At 41.4% G+C, this 19,892-nt stretch overlaps 1 protein-coding gene across 3 annotated transcripts in view; it reads left to right on the top strand.

Moving 5' to 3' along the window:
- The window catches only part of LOC136789577 (guanine nucleotide-binding protein G(q) subunit alpha-like), a 152,528-nt gene that overhangs the window by 70,421 nt on the left and 62,215 nt on the right, over positions 1 to 19,892 (top strand). The window lies entirely within an intron of this gene.

Genomic DNA, 19,892 nt, shown 5'->3' with positions numbered 1-19,892 from the left:
CAGCTCGTTTCTCTGACCCAGCCACAGGGTCTGCCACAGGGGTTGGAATACCCTCTGTGGGGTCAACTTGCACTGCTACAGCTCGTTTCTCTGACCCAGCCACAGGAGTGGGAGCAGCTGCAGGAGCTGGAGCTGCTGCAGGGGCTGGAGTGGCTGCGGGAGCTGGAGCTGGAGCGGCTGCAGGACCTATAGCGGATGCAGGAGCTGGAACTGGAGCGGCTGCAGGACCTGGAGCGGTTGCAGGAGCTGGAGCTGGAACAGCTGCAGTAGCTGGAGCGGCTGCAGGAGCTGGAACTGGAGCGGCTGCAGGATCTGGAGCGGCTGCAGGAGCTGGAACTGGAGCGGCTGCAGGAGCTGGAGCTGGAGCGGCTGCAGGATCTGGAGCGGCTGCAGGAGCTGGAGCTGGAGCGGCTGCAGGAGCTGGAGCGGCTGCAGGAGCTGGAGCTGGAGCGGCTGCAGGAGCTGGAGCGGCTGCAGGAGCTGGAACTGGAACGGCTGCAGGAGCTGGAGCGGCTGCAGGAGCTGGAGCTGGAGCGGCTGCAGGAGCTGGAGCTAGGTTGATAGTAGCATCAATTGCAGCTCGATAGGCACAAGCCAGACCCCAGCACGCTACAGTGATTTGTGTCACTTTGGAACTGCCAGAGTCATGACACCTTTTTTTCAAGCATTCTGCCAGCTTTTTAGGATTTTGCAGTTGTTCAGGGGTGAATGTCCAAAACACTGGAGGTGACCACTGCTCTAGAAACCTGCCCATATCCTCCCACACTCCCTGCCACTCGCAACTATCCCGCCTCAAGACAGATCTCCGGATGAGATTCCTAAGTAGTTGTTTAACCCTCACCAAAACCTGAAGCGCATTCAGGAGACATAACAACAAGAGCAGGCTGGTCTGAGTATCCCAAGGATATTCAACATCTCGGAGAACCACCGTAACTAGCTCGGGGGATAAGAGGGTGGTGAAGGAGAAAGGGAGAGTGAACAGGTAGGGAAACATGTCTTCCCCTGTCCCCTTCACAGATTGGCTCCCTAACGAAAACAGGCAATAGGTGTAATTGCTAATAGTTTCCGAGATATGGTTTCCAAAGTATAGAGTCGACGTCAGTGCTGAGTACAAATACCAGGTTAGAGTCGTGACCAGATATTTCATCATTTCATAAGCCATTGTTACACCGCACAGTACCATAACAATCTTAAACCAGGGCCCAGAAAGGATAAACAGCGCGACAGGGAGCACATACAGAAAGTAACGTGCTATAAAACTCAATTTGGAAAACAGGCACAGCAGACTTGAGATCAAGGCAATCAACATTGTGACTAGCAACTATTAAGCAGGTCCAATACTTATACCAATTTTAGTTTAACACCCTCTGGTCAAATCTGTCGATATCTCAACCCTTCGAGCCCCACGTTGGGCTCCAAAAGGACTTTTGTGGTTTAACCGGGCTGGCAGCTAAGCACCACACAGCCGTTCGCTCACCCTCCCCCCTCCCTCTCTGGGATGGGGGAGAGAAACGGGAAAGTGAAGCCTGTGAGTTGAGATAAAGACAGTTTATTAAGACAGGAATATAATAATAACAATAATAATAATAATAGTGATAATGATAATAGTATTAATAATAATAATGTGTAAGAAACAAGTGATGCACAGTGCAATTGCTCACCACCCGCTGACCGATGTCCAGCCTATCCCCGAGCAGCCGGCCCCCCACCCCGGCCAGCCACCCCTATATATTGTTTAGCATGACGTCAGATGGTATGGAATACCCCTTTGGCCAGTTTGGGTCAGCTGTCCTGGGTCTGTCCCCTCCCAGCTCCTGCTGCACCCCTAGCCTGCTCGCTGGCAGGACAGAGCGAGAAGCTGAAAAGTCCTTGGCCTGGTGTAAACACTGCTCTGCAACAATTAAAACATCAGCATGTTATCAGCGCTCTTCTCATCCTAATCCAAAACATAGCACCCTACCAGCTACTATGAGGAAAAATTAACTCTGTCCTAACTGGAACCAGGACATCTCTCTTCCCCTCCTCCGTGTGGGGTCCCTCCCATGGGATGCAGTCCTTCCCGAACTGATCCTGTGTGGGCTTCCCACAGGTAGCAGCTCTTGAAGAACTGCTCCAAATATGGGTCTGTACCATGGGGTCCATCTGTCAGGAGCCAACTGCTCCAGCCTGGGTCCCCCACGGGCAGCAGCTTCTGCCAGGTCACCTGCTCCTGCGTGGTCTCCTCTCCACGGGCTACAGGTCCGGCCCAGAATCTGCTCTGGGGTGGTCCTCCACAGGCCGCAGCCTCTGTCGGTGCAGGTCCACCTGCTCCACCGTGGTCTCCTCCACGGGCTGCAGGATGGAAACCTGCTCCACTGTGGTACTCCATGGGCTGCAGGGGGACAGCCTGCTTCACCATGGTCCTTACCACAGGCCACAGGGGAACATCAGCTCTGGAACCTGGAGCACCTCTCCCCCTCCTTCTTCACTGACTTCTTCACTTGCGCCTGCAAGGCTGTTTCTCCCTCCTCTCTCTCTCCCATCTGCTGTTCCCCAGCAGATTTTTTTTTTTCCCTTGTCTTAAATATGCTCTCACCGAGGTGCAAAGAATATCGCATATTGCCCCGGCTCTGGCCAGTGGCGGGGCCCTTATCTGACATGGGGCAGCTTCTGGACTCTTCTCACAGAAGCCACCCCTATGGCCCCCCTGCTACCAAAACCTTGCCACGTAAACCCACTACAAGATCCCACTTATATACTGTTTCAAATAAATGAAAGAGGTGGGGAAAATCATTCTAATGTTAACAAAGTCAGGTGTGCATTCTTGGATGGGATAAATCCAGAAAATCATTTATGTGTTAGGCCAAGTATACATACCTGGTAGATATGGACTCCTTAAGTAGCTTCTTAACTATCACAACTGAAAATATGGAGAGGTGGCTCTTGATGTAGCCTGTAGGAGTAGCATGCCCAGTATTATCTTAAGTCAGAAGTTGGGGTTGAAAACAATCAGACTTAGCTTTTCGTTGAAAGGAATGTTCTTTTTGTTAGAATAAACTTCTTAACTAGATCTCACAAATCTTAAATATTAAAAATTTTACCACCACAAAAGGAATTTTGTGTTGCTCACGGAGGCAAAGCTTTCAGTCTGATTTTCAGCAACTGTTGTGGTTTAACCCAGCCGGCAGCCAAGCACCACACAGCTGTTCGCTCACCCTCCCCTCTCACTTTCTGGGATGGGGGAGAGAATCAGAAAAAAATGAAAGCCTGTGGGTTGAGATAAAGACTGTTTATTAGGACAGAAATGAAAGGAAAATAATAATAATAATGATAATAGTACTACTACTAATAATATGTACAAAGCAAGAGATGCACAATGGAGTTGCTCACCACCCGCTGACCGATGCCCAGCCTATCCCCGAGCAGCCCGTTCCCCCACCCCAGCCAGCCCCATATTAATTGTTCAGCATGATGTCATATGGTATGGAATACCAATTTGGCCAGTTTGGGTCAGCTGTCCTGGGCCTGTCCCCTCCCAGATCCTGATGCACACCCAGCCTGCTCAATGGCAGGACAGAGTGGGAAGCTGAAAAGTCCTTGGCTTAGTGTAAGCACTGCTCTGCAACAATTAAAACATCAGCATGTTATCAACATTATTCTCATCCTAAATCTAAAACACAGCACCGTACCAGCTACTAGGAGGAAAATTACCTCTATCCTAGCCGAAACCAGGACATCAGGAAATTTTAATATTTGGACAATGAGGAGGGAGCATGTATAATTTTTTTAAAAAAAGTAGTCATTGGAATAATACATCTATCTAATATTTATCATAATAAGAAACATTTTGGGAGAACATTAAGGCCAAATATATTTCAGAAATATGTCAAAGAACTAAGATAGTAATAGTACAAATTTATGGCCAAAAATACTGTATTTTTAAAGAGCAAGATTTTAAAGAACAGTTTTATACATATTTTTTTTTTTCAAAAAACAAAAACAAAACCAAAACAAAACCAAACACTACACTCTATTTTGGTTCCCCAAACAGTAGACAGTGCTTGCGATTAAATGACACTTTAAGAATAGCAAATATCTTTATTTTTTTTAAAACACTGCAAGTTTAAAAATGTCTCTCATAACCCCCACAAATATAATGGCCAAATAAGGATTTTCTTCAGTATGGTAAATGAGGAATCCAGAAATAGACTTCAGCTTAGACAATCTTTTGAGAGAAATAATAAACAACGGCTTTACAGTAAGATTGATCTGGCTGAATTCTCTTGTATTTTTGACACTGTCTTCAACATTAACTTTGCCCAAATAATTCCTCTGTTCCTTTCTTTCCTGCAGCATGGCTACTGTGAAAAAGATTGAGTGAAAGTTACAGTAATAAACATTTAACTAGTTAAATAATGACCCTCAATAGATTACTGATTACATGGAAATGTTTGCTTTGATTGATACAACTCAAAATATTACGGGTAAATAAAAGCCAAAAAAAGAGGAGATATCGGTGCTTCTTCTTATTAAACCAAAACATATGGTTTTGCAAGATCTCTACTAAACTAACAAATTGGACAGGGACAGATGACCTTAGGTGTTTATCTCAAAAGGACTGTATTTACAAAAGCGTGAATGTCTAAAATAGTCATTAATAATTAACAACATGCCATTTTAATTTTCTAAGAGATTTTCTCCAAAACATATTTACTTTATTGGTTTCTTAACTAGAGGTAGGTCATTTGTAGGTCTTGTTAATATACTGTGCGCACTTCATTAGTTTATTAATAGACTAATATGCAGTAACCATGAACAGCACTCCAGGAACAGCAGCACATAAAATAATTTGGATAAATTTTATTTTTTCATGTTGGTTTCATGTTTTCTCTTGTTATTTCATTGTTTTGTGAAGAATGCATAACTAGGGAAGGGACAGTAGTCTGAGAAATCTGAAAATCTTTTGCATTTTATAACCAAAGGCTGGGAGTCTAGCAATGTCTTCATATGCAGCCCGTTTCCTCCCATTTAAAGTTTTTGCAAATCATGCAGTCAGTTCTGACTGATAGCCAGCATAAAGTCTCTTCTCAACTTTCAAACTTAAAAAAAATGTTTCACAATCATGTGGCAGTATAATTAAAAATGACATTTCATATACTTTGACAATCAAAAGAGTCTAAATGATAAGAAGTAAACTGCCCTTATAGCTGCATCATCCTATATATGTCATTACAGTGCCAGTTACTTAGTGAAAAAGCAAATTTAAGGTTTTGTAAAATGCATATTACAGCTTTCTTGTGCTAGCGAACACCTAAAATACTCAGGTTCCCAAGATGTTTTCCTTCCCTCCTACCCCATTTAAGACATTCAATGAAATCACATATCACATAAAGTAAAAGGGTTTGTGTCTTGTGTTTGCCTTCAGTTTCATGTTAGAGGCACAAACTTCTGGGCTCAAGCGCTATAACCCATACTGGAAACCACCAATTAAAACAACAACGGAATATATTGCAAGTGGGAACAGCTATGTCATTTAAAAAGGAAACGTTTTTGCAAAAACTGTCACACTGCAGTGCTGTTAGGTGATTCATATAAAGCTTGCATTAGCATGCTGAATATATATTTTTTTCAGAATATGCTCAAATGATCTAATCATTGCCACAGGTTTGCTCACTTAAAATATACCAGAAGTAGCCCAGTGGCACAACCTCTTGAATGTTGCAATTACAATATAAGTATAATGCATGAGAAAACTTTTGTTTATTTTTTATACAAAACAAAAAACCCCATTCCCCTTCCCCAATACCCCACAACAAAACAAACAAAAAAACACCAAACCTTCATAAGACACCACTTGCTTTTTTTTTTTTTTTCGCTTTTTTTTTTTCCTACAGTTCTATTTATATCACTAAATCCAGAAATCCAGGGTGGCCAATATATTCCCAGGTTAAAAGAAGGGATATTATCATGCACTCCATAGTTAACAGTAGACACAGAAGCTTTATGTTTTTAAGCAAGATCAGGACCAGTTTTATAATGCCATATATAACAACATTAACTACTCTGATCACCTATTTAGAATGTCAGTGTCACTTTTTATAACATACAACTACCTGCTTTAGCTTTATTAAATAAAATTTTTAACTCCTTAAAATTGTTAACGCTAATGAGTTTTTTGTTGCTAGATCCAAGGTTTCTGTAATTTCTGAAATAATGTTTAATTGATCTGATGTTCTGTATTTTTTCATGATTATTTTTAGGGAAATAGCATATGCCCATTAGTACTTATGTTCACTGATTTGAAATGTCTCTAAATTAACTTTTCTAATAAAGGCCACTAGAAAGGTAAAATTAATCAAAGCTGAATCTGCCAAATACAAATTCATATTTGAGAGCTTATTTTCCAATCCTAGATATAATGGCATATGTTCTTCTAACAAAACTGGTTTCTACATTTGTATAAAGCCCTCACAAGATTTAAGCATTGTTTTGAATGTGAATGTCCTTTGCATGTATACAATTTATTTCTACTCGGGAATGTACAAATAATTTTATACAGTACGATGCTAGTACTGCTCTGTTCTTTATATATATATATATATATTTAAATAAAAACAAGTCCCCAGTCAGAAATAAACTGACAAAATTTACATTCTTTTCTCTTAAAAAGTAAATAAAATAGCATTATTTAAAATGTGAATTAGCTATGACATACAGTACAACTACATAGATACATATCAACACAGCACATTCAATTTGCCAAAAATTAATAATTACAAAGATAATATGGATGCTGCCATATATATATATGTATGTATGTACAACCAGATTTTAATTATAAGATGTTTTATAAGGGAGAAAAAAGTATCAGCTGTTCTTATTATTGTTGTTATGGAGCTGGGAGGGTTAAGGATGAAAAACAATTCATTAGTCTTTATTGTTAACTTCGTTACTCAACTAATAAGCCATTCTTTTTTCCACTTCCCCTACGCTGCTGAGAGGCAGCAATTTCTGTGTTAAGTGGCTTGCAGTTACTTGGCATTGCAGACAATCCAATTACATATCTGAGTTCTCTGTAGCTTGCCAGCAATAATGCACCTGGTCAAAAAACACCTTCTTTCAACTTAAGCTGTAGAATAAAGACTCATCAATGAGTGCTGCATTTTTGTTGTTAAAAAATGGCACGTTTAAATTTCTAGAGCGATTTTCTCAATGTTTCATTTATATTCATAGCTCTTTCTAAAGAATATCAAGGCTTTTATATTAAGCCTATCAAATGTCTGTGATTCAGTGAACAAGCAACCAGTGAACAAGCATTTCATGTTGTAAAACTAAAGATGCCTTGATATTATTACGGAACACGTTGTATGCAATCTCATGTCATCTCTGACATAAGGAGTTAAACTGTCTTTTATACACATGTATCTATTATCATATTCATTCACACTGTTGTTTTTGGCAATAGAAAATGGAACACTTTCTAAAATGGGATTGTAGGAACTGAAACTATGTTTGTTTATCACTTGGCAGTTGACTCAATCAGGTCAGTTCCCAATCCATCACTTTGGTATTTCATTCAGTATCTTATATTTCAAAATATCGGTTTTATAAAAAGACAGATTTGGCAAGATTAATTTTATATATATAAAAAAAAATTCTAATGTGGAAAAACACATTTAGAAAAGCTCTAACTTAAGAAAAAAACCCACACAACTGAAAAAAAAAACACAACCCACACTGTTTCAGTCTGTAGCTACTGGGAAAAATGTAGTGTTCATGACATTTCTGTTTGACATTTGTGAATAAAGAAAAGAGAAAAAAACGGCACATGTCAATTAAAAAGAGATTCTGTGATGTTCCATGTACATCCTAGGTTTGTGTTAGGTATTTCATTACTGTCTTCTGTGAATCTTTCTAAACTGTGAAAGCATGGTTAAATTTTACATCCATACACATCTGTATTTCTATTTTGCAATCCCAATATTCCAGCCTCAGAAGTGAAGACAGAATGAAAACACCCATGTCAAGAATTTAAAAATCATACTATCAATACTTTTGATCCTTCAGAAAAAGTACGTTTTGTAAAATTAGAATGACTGATATTTTAAATATTGATGATAGCATTTTTCCTGACCAAATCACTCAATAGAAAATATTTTACCAAGAAATGCAACTGGGAAAAAGGCCATTATACCTTTAAAAACATAAAGCGGGAAGGGAAGGAAGGAGAGAGAAATGGTCAGGGAAAGAGGAAACCGGATTGACTTTGCTTCAGTATCAAAAAAAAAAAAACATCCTTTGTGAGAGTATGACTGAGAATTTAAAACACATTGAGTCATGAGGCTTTGCCTAAAAGATAAGGAAATGTGCTGTGAATGTAGTTCAGCATCTTTTGTTTTTTCTCCATATAGTTTAAATAAAAACATAATATTAACTACAAACTCTGTGGATGTTCAGAGTGAATATAATTTCAGCAATAAATTAGTATTATGCAAATTGTTTTCACAGATAATACAGTCCCTCTTCTGTATCTTCAGTCACGTAAAGGTGATTTTGCAGGGCCTCCTTGGCACAATTAAACCAGGTTGTACTCCTTCAGGTTTAACTGTAGGATTGTATCCTTGACAGCAGCAAAGACGAAGCGTATATTCTCTGTGTCTGTAGCACATGTGAAGTGGGAGTAGATAATTTTGTCACTGTCTGGATTCAGGTCTACAAACATCTTCAAGATGAACTCTCGTGCTGCTTGTGCATCCCGTTGTGGTCCTAATAATTAAGAAGAGAAAGTCAGTTTTCTTATAGTCAATTCAAAATTTGAGCTTCTTTAAGAGGGAACCTTAGGAGCAGAAAACAGAAGAAAGATTCAGTCTGTGATCCTCACATAAGAGAAGGGAACATTTTTACTAATAAATACTATTATATAGTATTTTTTTTCCAGTAGGAACCATTAAAAAATAAAAATGGAATGAAATTCCAGAAGTTGATCATGCAAGAGCTGGTTTTTTTTCCTGCTTACTATCCTTTCTTCCATAAAATAATGTCTAAAATGGAGAGATGAATTGGATGATCTGTAACCACACAAAATGAACAACAGAAATATTAGTTACATTATACTAATAAATCATTATAAAATTAATAGAATTGTTCAATTTTCATTCTATACCTACTGTATTTAAACTGTATTTTTAAAAAGCATAAACAAGTTATATCCTAAATTGGTCTGACACTCCAATAGAATTTCATTTAATTAGTGATAAAAAACATATGCCCTCTAGTTGAAGCTGGTCAACTGCAAAATGTTACTGTTCTAACAAATCAGTTATCTAAATTGCATAAGATAATGATCCTGTTAAATCTATATTGAGGTTGTAATTCTCAGAAGAACACAAAGTCTATGTAACCAAACTACATGTTCTACTTTACACAACAGTCAATCTAGAAAAGTGAAGATTAACCTGCTGGACGTCATCTAGGGCATCTGTCACATGAAATAAACTCAAAAAGACAAGAATATTTTCAATTCTCTTGAATTCTCTTCTAAATAGTTCTCTTCTGTATAGTACTACTTGCAGATGACACCAAGCTGAGTGGTGCAGTTGACATGCTGGAGGGAAGGGATGCCACCCAGAGGGACCTTGACAGGCTTGAGAGGTGGGCCTGTGTGAACCTCGTGAATGTTAACGAGGCTAAGTGCAAGGTCCTGCACCTGGGTCGGGGCAATCCTTAGGCTGGGCAATGAGTGGATTGAGAGCAGCCCTGAGGAGAAGGACTTGGGGGTTACTGGTGGACGAAAAACTGAATATGAGTTAACAATGTGTGCTTACAGACTAGAAAGCCAATCGTATCCTGGTCTGCATCAAAAGAAGTGTGAGGTGATTCTCCCCCTCTACTCTGCTCTCATAAGACTCTACCTGGAGTGCTGCGTCCAGCTCTGGGGCCCCCAGCATAACAAAGGCATGCACCTGTTAGAGCGGGTCAAGGAAAGCCACGAAGATGATCAGAGGGCTAGGGCACCTCCCCTATGAAGATAGGCTGAGGAAGAGAAGCCTGGAGAAGAGAAGGCTCCAGGGAAACCTTATAGCGGCCTTGCAATACTTCAAGGGGGCCTACATGAAAGATGGGGAGAGACTATCAGGGAGTGTGCCGATAGGACAAGGGGTCATGGTTTTAAACTAAATAGGGTATGTTTAGATTAGTTATTAGGAAGAAATTCTTCATGGTGAGGGTGGTGAGGCACTGGAAGTTACCCAGAGAAGTTGTGGATGCCCCATTCCTGGAAGTGTTTAAGGCCAGGCTTGATGGGGCTTTGAGCAACCTGGTCTTGTGGAAGGTATCCCTGCCCATGGCAGGGGGGTTGGAACTAGATGATCTTTAAGGTCCCTTCCAACTCAAACCATTCTATGACTGGGCTGGTAGGAAGACTGGACACTCTTCAAGAAGGTAATCTTAAAGGCACAGGAGCAGGCCATTGCAATGTGCCGAAAGATGAGCTGGCAGGGGAGAAGACTGGCCTGGGTGAAGAGATACCTTTGTCTAGAACTCAGGAAAGAACTCAGGAGAATTTATGACCTTTGGAAGAAGGGGCAGGCCACTCAGGAGGACTACAAAAGTGTTGTGGGGCTATGCAGGGAGAAAATTAGAAAGCCCAAAGCCCAACTGGAAATTAATGTCTGCTGCCGTCAAAGACAATAAAAAATACTTCTATAAATACATTACCAACAAAAGGAGGACTAAAGGGAATCTCCATCCTTTATTGGATGTGGGGGGAAACATAGAGACAAGGGATGAGGAAAAGGCTGAGGTACTTAATGCCTTCTTTGCCTCTGCCTTAGTAAGACCAATTATTCTTGGGGTACCCAGCCCACTGAGCTGGAAGACAGAGACAGGGAGAAGAATGAAGCCCTTATAATCCAGGGGGAAATGGTTAGTGACCTACTATACCACTTGGACATGCACAAATCTATGGGGTACATCCAAGGGTGCTGAAGGAGCTAGCCAAAGTGCTCAACAAGCCACTTTCAATAATTTATCAGCAGTCCTGGCTGTCCAGGGAGGTCCCAGTTGAATGGAGGTTGGTGAATGTGACGCCCATCTACAAGAAGGGCAGGAAGGAGGATCTGGGGAATTACAGGCCTGTCAGTCTGACCTCGGTGCCAGGGAAGGTCATGGAGCAGATCATCTTGAGTGCCATCTTCTGGCACACGCAGGATAACCAGGTGATCAGACTCAATCAGCATGGTTTTATGAAATGCAAATCCTGCTTGACTAACCGATGCCCAGCCTATCCCCGAGCAGCCGGTTCCCCCACCCCTGCCACCCCCTCATTTCAATTGTTCAGCATGACGTCAGATGGTATGGAATACCAATTTGGCCAGTTTGGGTCAGCTGTCCTGGGTCTGTCCCCTCCCAGCTCCTGCTGCACCCCTAGCCTGCCCGCTGGCAGGACAGAGCGAAAGCTGAAAAGTCCTTGGCTTAGTGCAAGCACTGCTCTGCAACAATTAAAACATCAGTGTGTTATCAACATTATTCTCATCCTAAATCCCAAACAGGGCACCCTACCAGCTACTAGGAGGAAAATTACCTCTATCCTAGCTGAAACTAGGAAAATATCTACCCCTTATTCCAAACCATTTATGTCATGCTCGGGTCCCACACTTCCCAATACATTCCAGTTAATCACCACCTTCATACATGTATATAAAATGTCCATTAAGTTTAGTCTGTGACTGACTTCAGGCTCCATCTGTCCCAGCAGTCTTTCAGGGCAGAAGAGATGGTGTGTGATGTTGGATCGTCACACGTTGAAGCCTGTTCTCGTTCCATCATACCGCTGTGCTTGTCCAATTCTATTAACATTCATTCATTGTTATCTGCCAGACAGTTACTGTGATACCATTAATGGGACATTAACATATAGCAATCACAATGGTGATGACATACCGTATTAGGTAATAATTAACATGATACAATTCAACTCAAGGGCTATTCTCACCCAATATTAAATCCCCTTGAGGTACACGCCGGACCTCCCCATTCTTTAGCATTACCCACCAAGTGCACCCAGGTCCTTGGCACCCTGGTAGCTTCTTATACAGTGCGGCTTCTTCAGCACAGGCTACCTCATCTTCCGGTGATATCCCAAAATATTTGCCTTCTGGCCAGTCCACAATCACTTCCAGGATTCCTGGGTGACTGGAGTTTCCTATTCGAGCCTGCTGAGTAATCAGTGCAACCCACTTGCTCCATGTAGCATCAGTTGCATAATGTGTAGAGGGGGTCCTTCCTTTGAACACCTAGCCCAGTACCGGCAGTCGGGGTGCCAGGAGGAGCTGCGCTTCAGTACCGACCACTTCCGAAAGCAGATCGAACTCCTTCATATGCTGCCAATATCTCCTTTTCGGTTGGAGTGTAGCGGGCCTCAGATCCTCTGTATCCCCGACTCCAAAACCCCAGGGGTCGACCTCGAGTTTCCCCAGGTTCTTTCTGCCAGAGGCTCCAGGTGGGACCATTCTCCCCGGCTGCGGTGTAGAGCACATTCTTTACATCTGGTCCTGTTCGGACTGGCCCAAGGGCTACTGCATGAACTATTTCCTGCTTAATTTGTTCAAAGGCTTGTCGTTGCTCGGGGACCCATTCAAAATGATTCTTATTATGGGTTACTTGGTAGAGCGGGTTTACAATCAGACTGTAATTTGGAATGTGCATTCTCCAAAACCCCACGACACCTAGGAAAGTTTGTGTTTCTTTTTTGCTAATTGGTGGAGACATAGCTGTTATTTTGTTGATCACATCCATTGGGATTTGACGACGTCCATCTTGCCATTTTATTCCTAAAAACTGGATCTCTCGTGCAGGTCCTTTGACTTTATTTTGTTTTATTGCAAATCCAGCATTCAGAAGGATTTGGACTATTTTCTTCCCTTTCTCAAAAACTTCTTCTGCAGTGTCACCCCACACAATGATGTCATCAGTGTACTGCAGGTGTTATATATTGTATATGTATATTCCCTGTTACCCGACGCTTAATTCCCCCCCTATTTCCTCATTGGCTGAGTACTACAGCTTCACAAAGTACTCGATACTTATTACTGTAACATATATGTACAATTTAATTTGACAAACCGTTAATTTCACCTTTTCCTTTTTTTTTCCTTCTTCTCTCATTACTAGAGGGCCCGTGATTTTTGTTTCTGATGATTTCGTACTGCTCATCCTGTTTTTCTTAGCTACCCTCCTTATTTTGGGACAGTGGGACCTTCCCCTTATCTGCTTAACGTACTCCACACTGCTATGCTGCACAATCATTTTTGAATACACAAGGTTAGTGGAATTCTCCACTGCAAAAACACCTTCTATTGCAAAAACACAACTTTGTTTCTCACAATTCCCCCCTCTTCTTTTCTTACTCTTACTGTTGTTTTTCACATACCCCACTCTTGAGTTTTTCCAACATTAAGGTGCAGTATTCTTCGAATGTCATGGGGGATGACAGATATACAATGCCATTATTATTGTAATACCAACAAATAGTTGTTTGAGCCAATTCCATTCAGGTAACCACGAAGTTAGTTTCTCCCAAATGTTTCTAAATCCCCAGGAAGTGTCATCTTGAGCCACTCTATGTAGGATCTTGTTGTGTTTTTTTTTTCCCAAATATTTTTGAGATCAGTCAAATTTGTCCCATTTGATCTAGATATATACAGCAACTAGCACTAATTACAGTGCACACTCCTTCTTGTGAGGTTATTAATAAATTTAATACCGTTTGATTCTAGAGTACTATTTTTGCAAATTTATCTCCTTTTTCTTTCATCCAGACTGTTACCTATTACTAACAAGCTAGAGAAGTGAGAAACAAAGGAAAGAAACCAAAAGCACCTTCCCCCCATCCACCTTCTTCCACCTCCTCCCCCCAAGCAGCGCAGGGGAATGGGGGAATGGGGGTTATGGTCAGTCTATAGCGCTTCTTCGCCGCCGCTCCTTCTTGGTAACTCTTGTCCCCTGTGCTGTGGGGTCCCTCCCACGGGATGCAGTCCTTGCTGAACTGATCCTGCGTGGGCTTCCCACAGGCAGCAGCTCTTCAAGAACTGCTCCAAATATGGGTCCATACCACGGGGTCCATCCATCAGGAGCACACTGCTCCAGCCTGGGTCCCCCACGGGCAGCAGCTCCTGCCAGGTCACCTGCTCCTGCGTGGTCTCCTCTCCACGGGCTACAGGTCCGGCCCAGAATCTGCTCTGGCAGGGGTCCTCCACAGGCCGCAGCCTCTGTCGGTGCAGGTCCACCTGCTCCACCGTGGTCTCCTCCACGGGCTGCAGCATGGAAACCTGCTCCACCGTGGTACTCCATGGGCTGCAGGGGGACAGCCTGCTTCACCATGGTCCTTACCACAGGCCGCAGGGGACTTCTGCTCCGGCGCCTGGAGCACCTCTCCCCCTCCTTCTTCACTGACCTTGGTGCCTGCAAGGCTGTTTCTCCCTCCTCTCACTCTCCCAGCTGCTGTGTGGCGCAGCATTTTTTTTTCCCTTGTCTTAAATATGCTCTCACAGAGGTGCAAAGAATATCGCATATTGCCCCGGCTCTGGCCAGTGGCGGGGCCCTTATCTCACATGGGGCAGCTTCTGGATTCTTCTCACAGAAGCCACCCCTATGGCCCCCCTGCTACCAAAACCTTGCCACTTAAACCCACTACATAAGTGCAGATATCTAGGGAAGGAAATAGGACTCTATAAGGATATGTAAGGCTTCTGTATAAACTTCAGAAGGTGCTACTGGTGAAATGAATAAGACTGTTTCCATTTAGTACATGGGTAAGAGCAGAACTTGAGCAGAAATGAATGAGTATGACGAAAAGATATGTAATTTTAAATGATAAATTAGTGCTTCTAGAACTTAATTAAAACAGTGATTTGTGTTAGGAGAGAAAAAATCCCATCTGCTCTTTAAATGGTTTCCAGTAACACAAATGAGACTTTGCTATTTATTAATGTCCCTTTAAATTACTGTCCTTCTAAAAAAAGATGTGAGCTTGTGTGAGTCAGCACAGGTAGGCAGCAGGAACAACCACAGACTCACGGCTAAAACGCAAAGAGTAGATTTATTCTTGTTACCTCACCAATGAGGGAATCCCTGGCGCAACACCTGAGAGGAAGCACACAGGTGGAGGCACGCAAGCAGGGATGCAGGAAATGCTAACAGGGTCCATGCTAGGAGATCACCAGCCTGCTGGTTTCACCTGTTTTTGTCAAGGGTTCATGCACACGCTGTTTTTACCACCATGCTGTGATCCTCAATGTTCTTCTTTGATCATCTCTGTACCAAGGCCAGGAGCTCAAGTGCATCTGATAGGGTGCCTCTGAGTCTACCAAACACTACCCATTTTATCTATGCACAGATGTGCTGCTTGCCAAGCACACAGAACATAAACAGCAGCAGACATAATTTAAATGTTTTTCTACATTGCTGCTCTCCAGACTGCGCATTCTCAGCTGCAAGGTCACTTGAGCCTATTTACAATCCTCCTCACCAGTCTTTTGTTTTTAAACCATTCCTCCCAACAGGACTACTGCATATCTTAGTAATATGTCCACTGTGCTCATGGTGCAGAGGTACAGTAACTAGGTTTGCACATTAGATATTACAGTAGAGGCTTTCCAAAGGAATGCAACAAGACAATTGCATGAACGGGTCCCCTACAAATTTATTCTCTTAAAATTCTCCTGTTTTCATGAATACCACTATAACATATAATGATCTTTCTCGTACCTTTCTTTTTTCCCAAATAAAGTCACAAAATAAAAATAAAACCTATGTTTTTGGTGGTGATACCAGTGTATAGTTAACTCTGTTTTGTGTGAAAGAAATAAAATATGTACTTTGAGGAAAAGGCAAGATGACCCAGGCCTTGGAGATGTCTAAAGGATGATTAACTGAGGCACTGCTAACCAGGAAGACAATTATGTTGACATTCTTGAGGGAAACATTCTGAATTATGTCTTTGAATCAATCATCAATCAACCTGTCATGAATAGTTGGCTGAAAAACAAAGATTAGGAGCATTCTAATGTGATGTCTCTGTGAACTATCCTCATTATAATAGTAAAAATCATGCCCCTGGGCTGGGACACCCCAGCCCAACAAGGGACCATTCCTTTCTGAGGATGCGCAGAATGATTCTGTCATGTCAGCATTATGCTAATTATGTAACCAATCGGAGGCTAGGGGATTGTACAAACATGTAAATGTATTGATAAGGAACTGTATAAAGAGTGGTGCAGAAAATCCTTAGGTGTGCCAGCTTTGTGAGAAACCACCTGGTACCCAGACTTCTGCAACTCTGAAATAAACAATATCTCAATCTAGTGTGTGGATTGGCTTATTGCACACTGGCTAACAAATCCAAACTTTTTATTGGACAACAATTTTTGGTGACACAGATGGGACAGCCTTAGAGCCTTTCCCAGATCGTCTTGCTGGCTGCCAGTGGGGAGAAGGGATTTGCAGGACTCCAGCGTGCACCGACCATTTTGATCGGGGACTCCCGGGATCCTCTCCCTGTCCGGAAGCAGTAAGCGACTCAGTGGTGCAATGCCAAATGTGGGTGAGGTATTATTTTTGGTTAAGGTTGTAAAGGGGGGTTAGGAGGCTTTGTTAAAGAGTTTTGGTTTGGGCCAGCATTTGTAATAAATAATTTCATGCATGTAGATGGTGACATCCAGAGTGTATGAAGTTGTGGGTCAGTTGTAATATTGTTAAGTAGTTTCATACACATAGATGGCAGCGACCAGAGTTGTGGGTATAGACCATTTCGTGTGGTAAAATGGGGACTAGTCCTTCCTCAGAACCAACTCCTTGTTCACCTTTAGGATGCATCCCTAAGAACTGGAATAAGTTTGGTGGGGATCCCCTAAATAAAGGAAAACTGAAGCAATATTGCATGCAGTGGTGGACTAAATACAAATTAGATGATAGGGAAAAATGACTGAGATTGGGTACTTTGCATTATAATACTATTTTATAACTGATGTTATTTTGTCAAAACAGGCAAATGGGATAAATAGGTAATTAAGCACCTTATTTAGATTTTTTTTTCTTTATGGGATGATCATGAGACTAGGAAAAATGTAAACTGTTAATCAATGATGGTAATGTAATGATGATGATGTCTGATAAAGAGATTAAGCATCTATCTAGGTGTTGCTCAGCATGTAGTATCGGAAAGAGGTGTTTGAAACAAGGTGAAGAGGAAGAGGATGTACAGCTTTTGGTATCCAATGAAAGAGATTCAGATCGAGGAAGCATTGTAGATGAAAGGCAAGGGAGTGAAGACTTTAGGGGAGTGGTAGGATTTAGTCCAATTGCAGGGAGAATTGAGGGCACAAAATCCGGTAGCATTTCAGGCCCCACTTCGGGAAGCAGTATGACCCCAGGGATTAATGTTTTTTGTAAAAGTACCATTATAAATTGGAAAGAGTCAGCCGCGTCCTACAGAGAAAATCCTGAGAAGGTCATTTCAAATGACTGTACTTAATCACAATCCTGACTGGAAGACATGCAGGTTTTGTTAAATGTTGAAAGAGAGACAGTTGGTGTTAGAGAAGGCTAATGAGGAAAATAGGAAGATTAATGTAAGGGAAGGGCTGGAGAGGTTCATGCCAGAGCAAGAACCTCCTTGGGATCCAAATATAGATGGAGGTAAAACGCTTGTAAAACCATATCAGCAGTTAATTTTGTATGGGATTGTGGAAAACACTCTGTGGCCAATAACATAGGCTCAGGCGAGGATCTCAGTGAAGTAGCATTTTTATTCACAATTGCAATGGCGGGTGTCCTGCAAGCAGGAGCGTGCCTTTTAATTACATAGCACAGTTTATATACTTTCTCTCTCAATGAGTGGGACCCTCCCCTGTTTCCCCATTGACTGGGTACTCCAGATTCACAACCTATCCGACGCTTCACAGATAATACATGGCTTTCAGTTGCCAGCCTGTTATTTTTCAATTTTCTTGTGACTTTTTACTCTATGAGGTGGCAATATTCCTTCCCTTATCTGACTTGAGTTGACACTGTGATTTTCGCTTAATTGCACTAAGGAGTCTTGTTGTCTGCATTTTACAAGGTTGTCTGGTAAGCTTTCTTATCACTGCAAGCATATCTCAATACCACATTCCTTCCTCCTAAACAATGTAACATCTCTTTACAAAAACACAAAAACACTCTTTCTTACAGGATTAAGCATGGGTACTGAAGCCTAAGAATATTTCTAAATTATATCAAGTAACTCAGGGTCCTGATGAGCACCAGTCAGCATTTTATGAAAGATTATGCGAAGTAGCTAGGAAATGGATGGACTTAAATCCTGTTGAGGCAAATAAAGTAACATTTAATATGCTGTTTATAGGACAATCAGCCCCCGATATCCATTAGAAGTTGCAGAGAGGAGATGGAGTTTCAGGAATGTCTATTTCCTAATTAATTGAGATGAGATGAAGTAGAAAGGGAGAAAAGACAAAAAGAGAAACAGAAGAATGCAAAAATGCAGGAAAGTTTGCTTGCAACAGCTATGGTTCAAACCCAAACATCGTCAAGTGGTAAAGGATTTCAAAAAGGAGGAAGAGGCAGGTTGATGGGAAATCGAAGCAGAGGAAGAGGACAAGGGATAATATATATATAATATATAATATCTACCCCTTGCCCATCTGACTCATTGGGATTAAATCAGAGCACATCTTGTCAGGAGGAGGGGCATTGAAGGAATGAATGCCCAAAACTGAACCAATCCAGAGAGACAAAATTAACAAGTGTTCCTGATGAGGACTTGTTAATGATTGGTACGGAAGAATCAGATTGAAGGGAACCGGGGTCAGAATTATCCAGTATCCCAGCAGAGCCCCTGGTTCCAGTAAAGCCAGGGAATGAGATTACAGTTTTTTTTAGTAGATACAGCAAACACTTATTTGGTAGTAAACATTTGCAAGGGACCATTGAGTAAATTCTCTATGTCAGTGATTGGGGCCATGGGAAAGTGAGAGGTTAAACCCTTCTTGCAACCAATTAAATGTGAAATTAAGAAATGAGTTTTGACTCATGAATTTTTATACTTGCTGCAATGTCCCCTTCCTCTGTTTAGGGCGAGACCTATTAAATAAACCAGGTGCCCAAATAACCTTCGAGAAAGGAAAAATCCAAGTACATATTCCAGACAACAGAGGGGTGGGAGGAAAAAAGAGGTCAATTAGTGTTTCAGTGTCTCTTTGGATTTCCTCCTGTGGTTATCCATAACAAATCCACACACCCCGCAACAAATTGATGATCAGCTTATCTATTCTGCTTTTTGTGTAAAACATCTAAGGGCAGATGAAATGCTCGGATTTTCAAGCCCTTTTTCCCATTGGCAGAAACTAGTTCTGAGAAAATATTCAAAAAAAAAAATAGAAAAACCCTAGAAAACCCTAGAAATAGTGTTCTGAGAAAATTTTATCAGAGTACTAACTTCTGAATATATTTTTTCTAAGATATATGGTTCAATACATCTTTCTTATTATGTGTAATATTCTCATATTCAACGTTTACTGTCAGCTTAATCTTTCATGAATAAAATCATAGTGAAGAAAATTTGATAATATTTTTGGCTCTCTGCAAGGGTTAACAAATTAATTCTTCTGTATTTATACTGTAAATTAGAATTCAAATTGCTGTTTCTGTCATTGTTCATGACAACATTCACTATTTCATAGCAAATCATTCCGAGTATCTAGAAGTAGCCTAGTTATTTTTTATGTGAATTTATTTTTTAAAATAACACCTTAAATAATAACTATGAAGAAAAGAATATATTCAGAGCTTAGTGATATTCAGTAATTTGATAAACTGCACAGAGTCTATTGGTGTCTTCCCCTAGAATGAATCATGGT

This window comes from Anser cygnoides, unplaced genomic scaffold (genome assembly GCF_040182565.1).
Source record: "Anser cygnoides isolate HZ-2024a breed goose unplaced genomic scaffold, Taihu_goose_T2T_genome scaffold_71_1, whole genome shotgun sequence".
Classification (NCBI taxonomy): Eukaryota; Metazoa; Chordata; class Aves; order Anseriformes; family Anatidae; genus Anser; species Anser cygnoides.
This window is presented reverse-complemented; position numbering and strand designations above follow the sequence as displayed.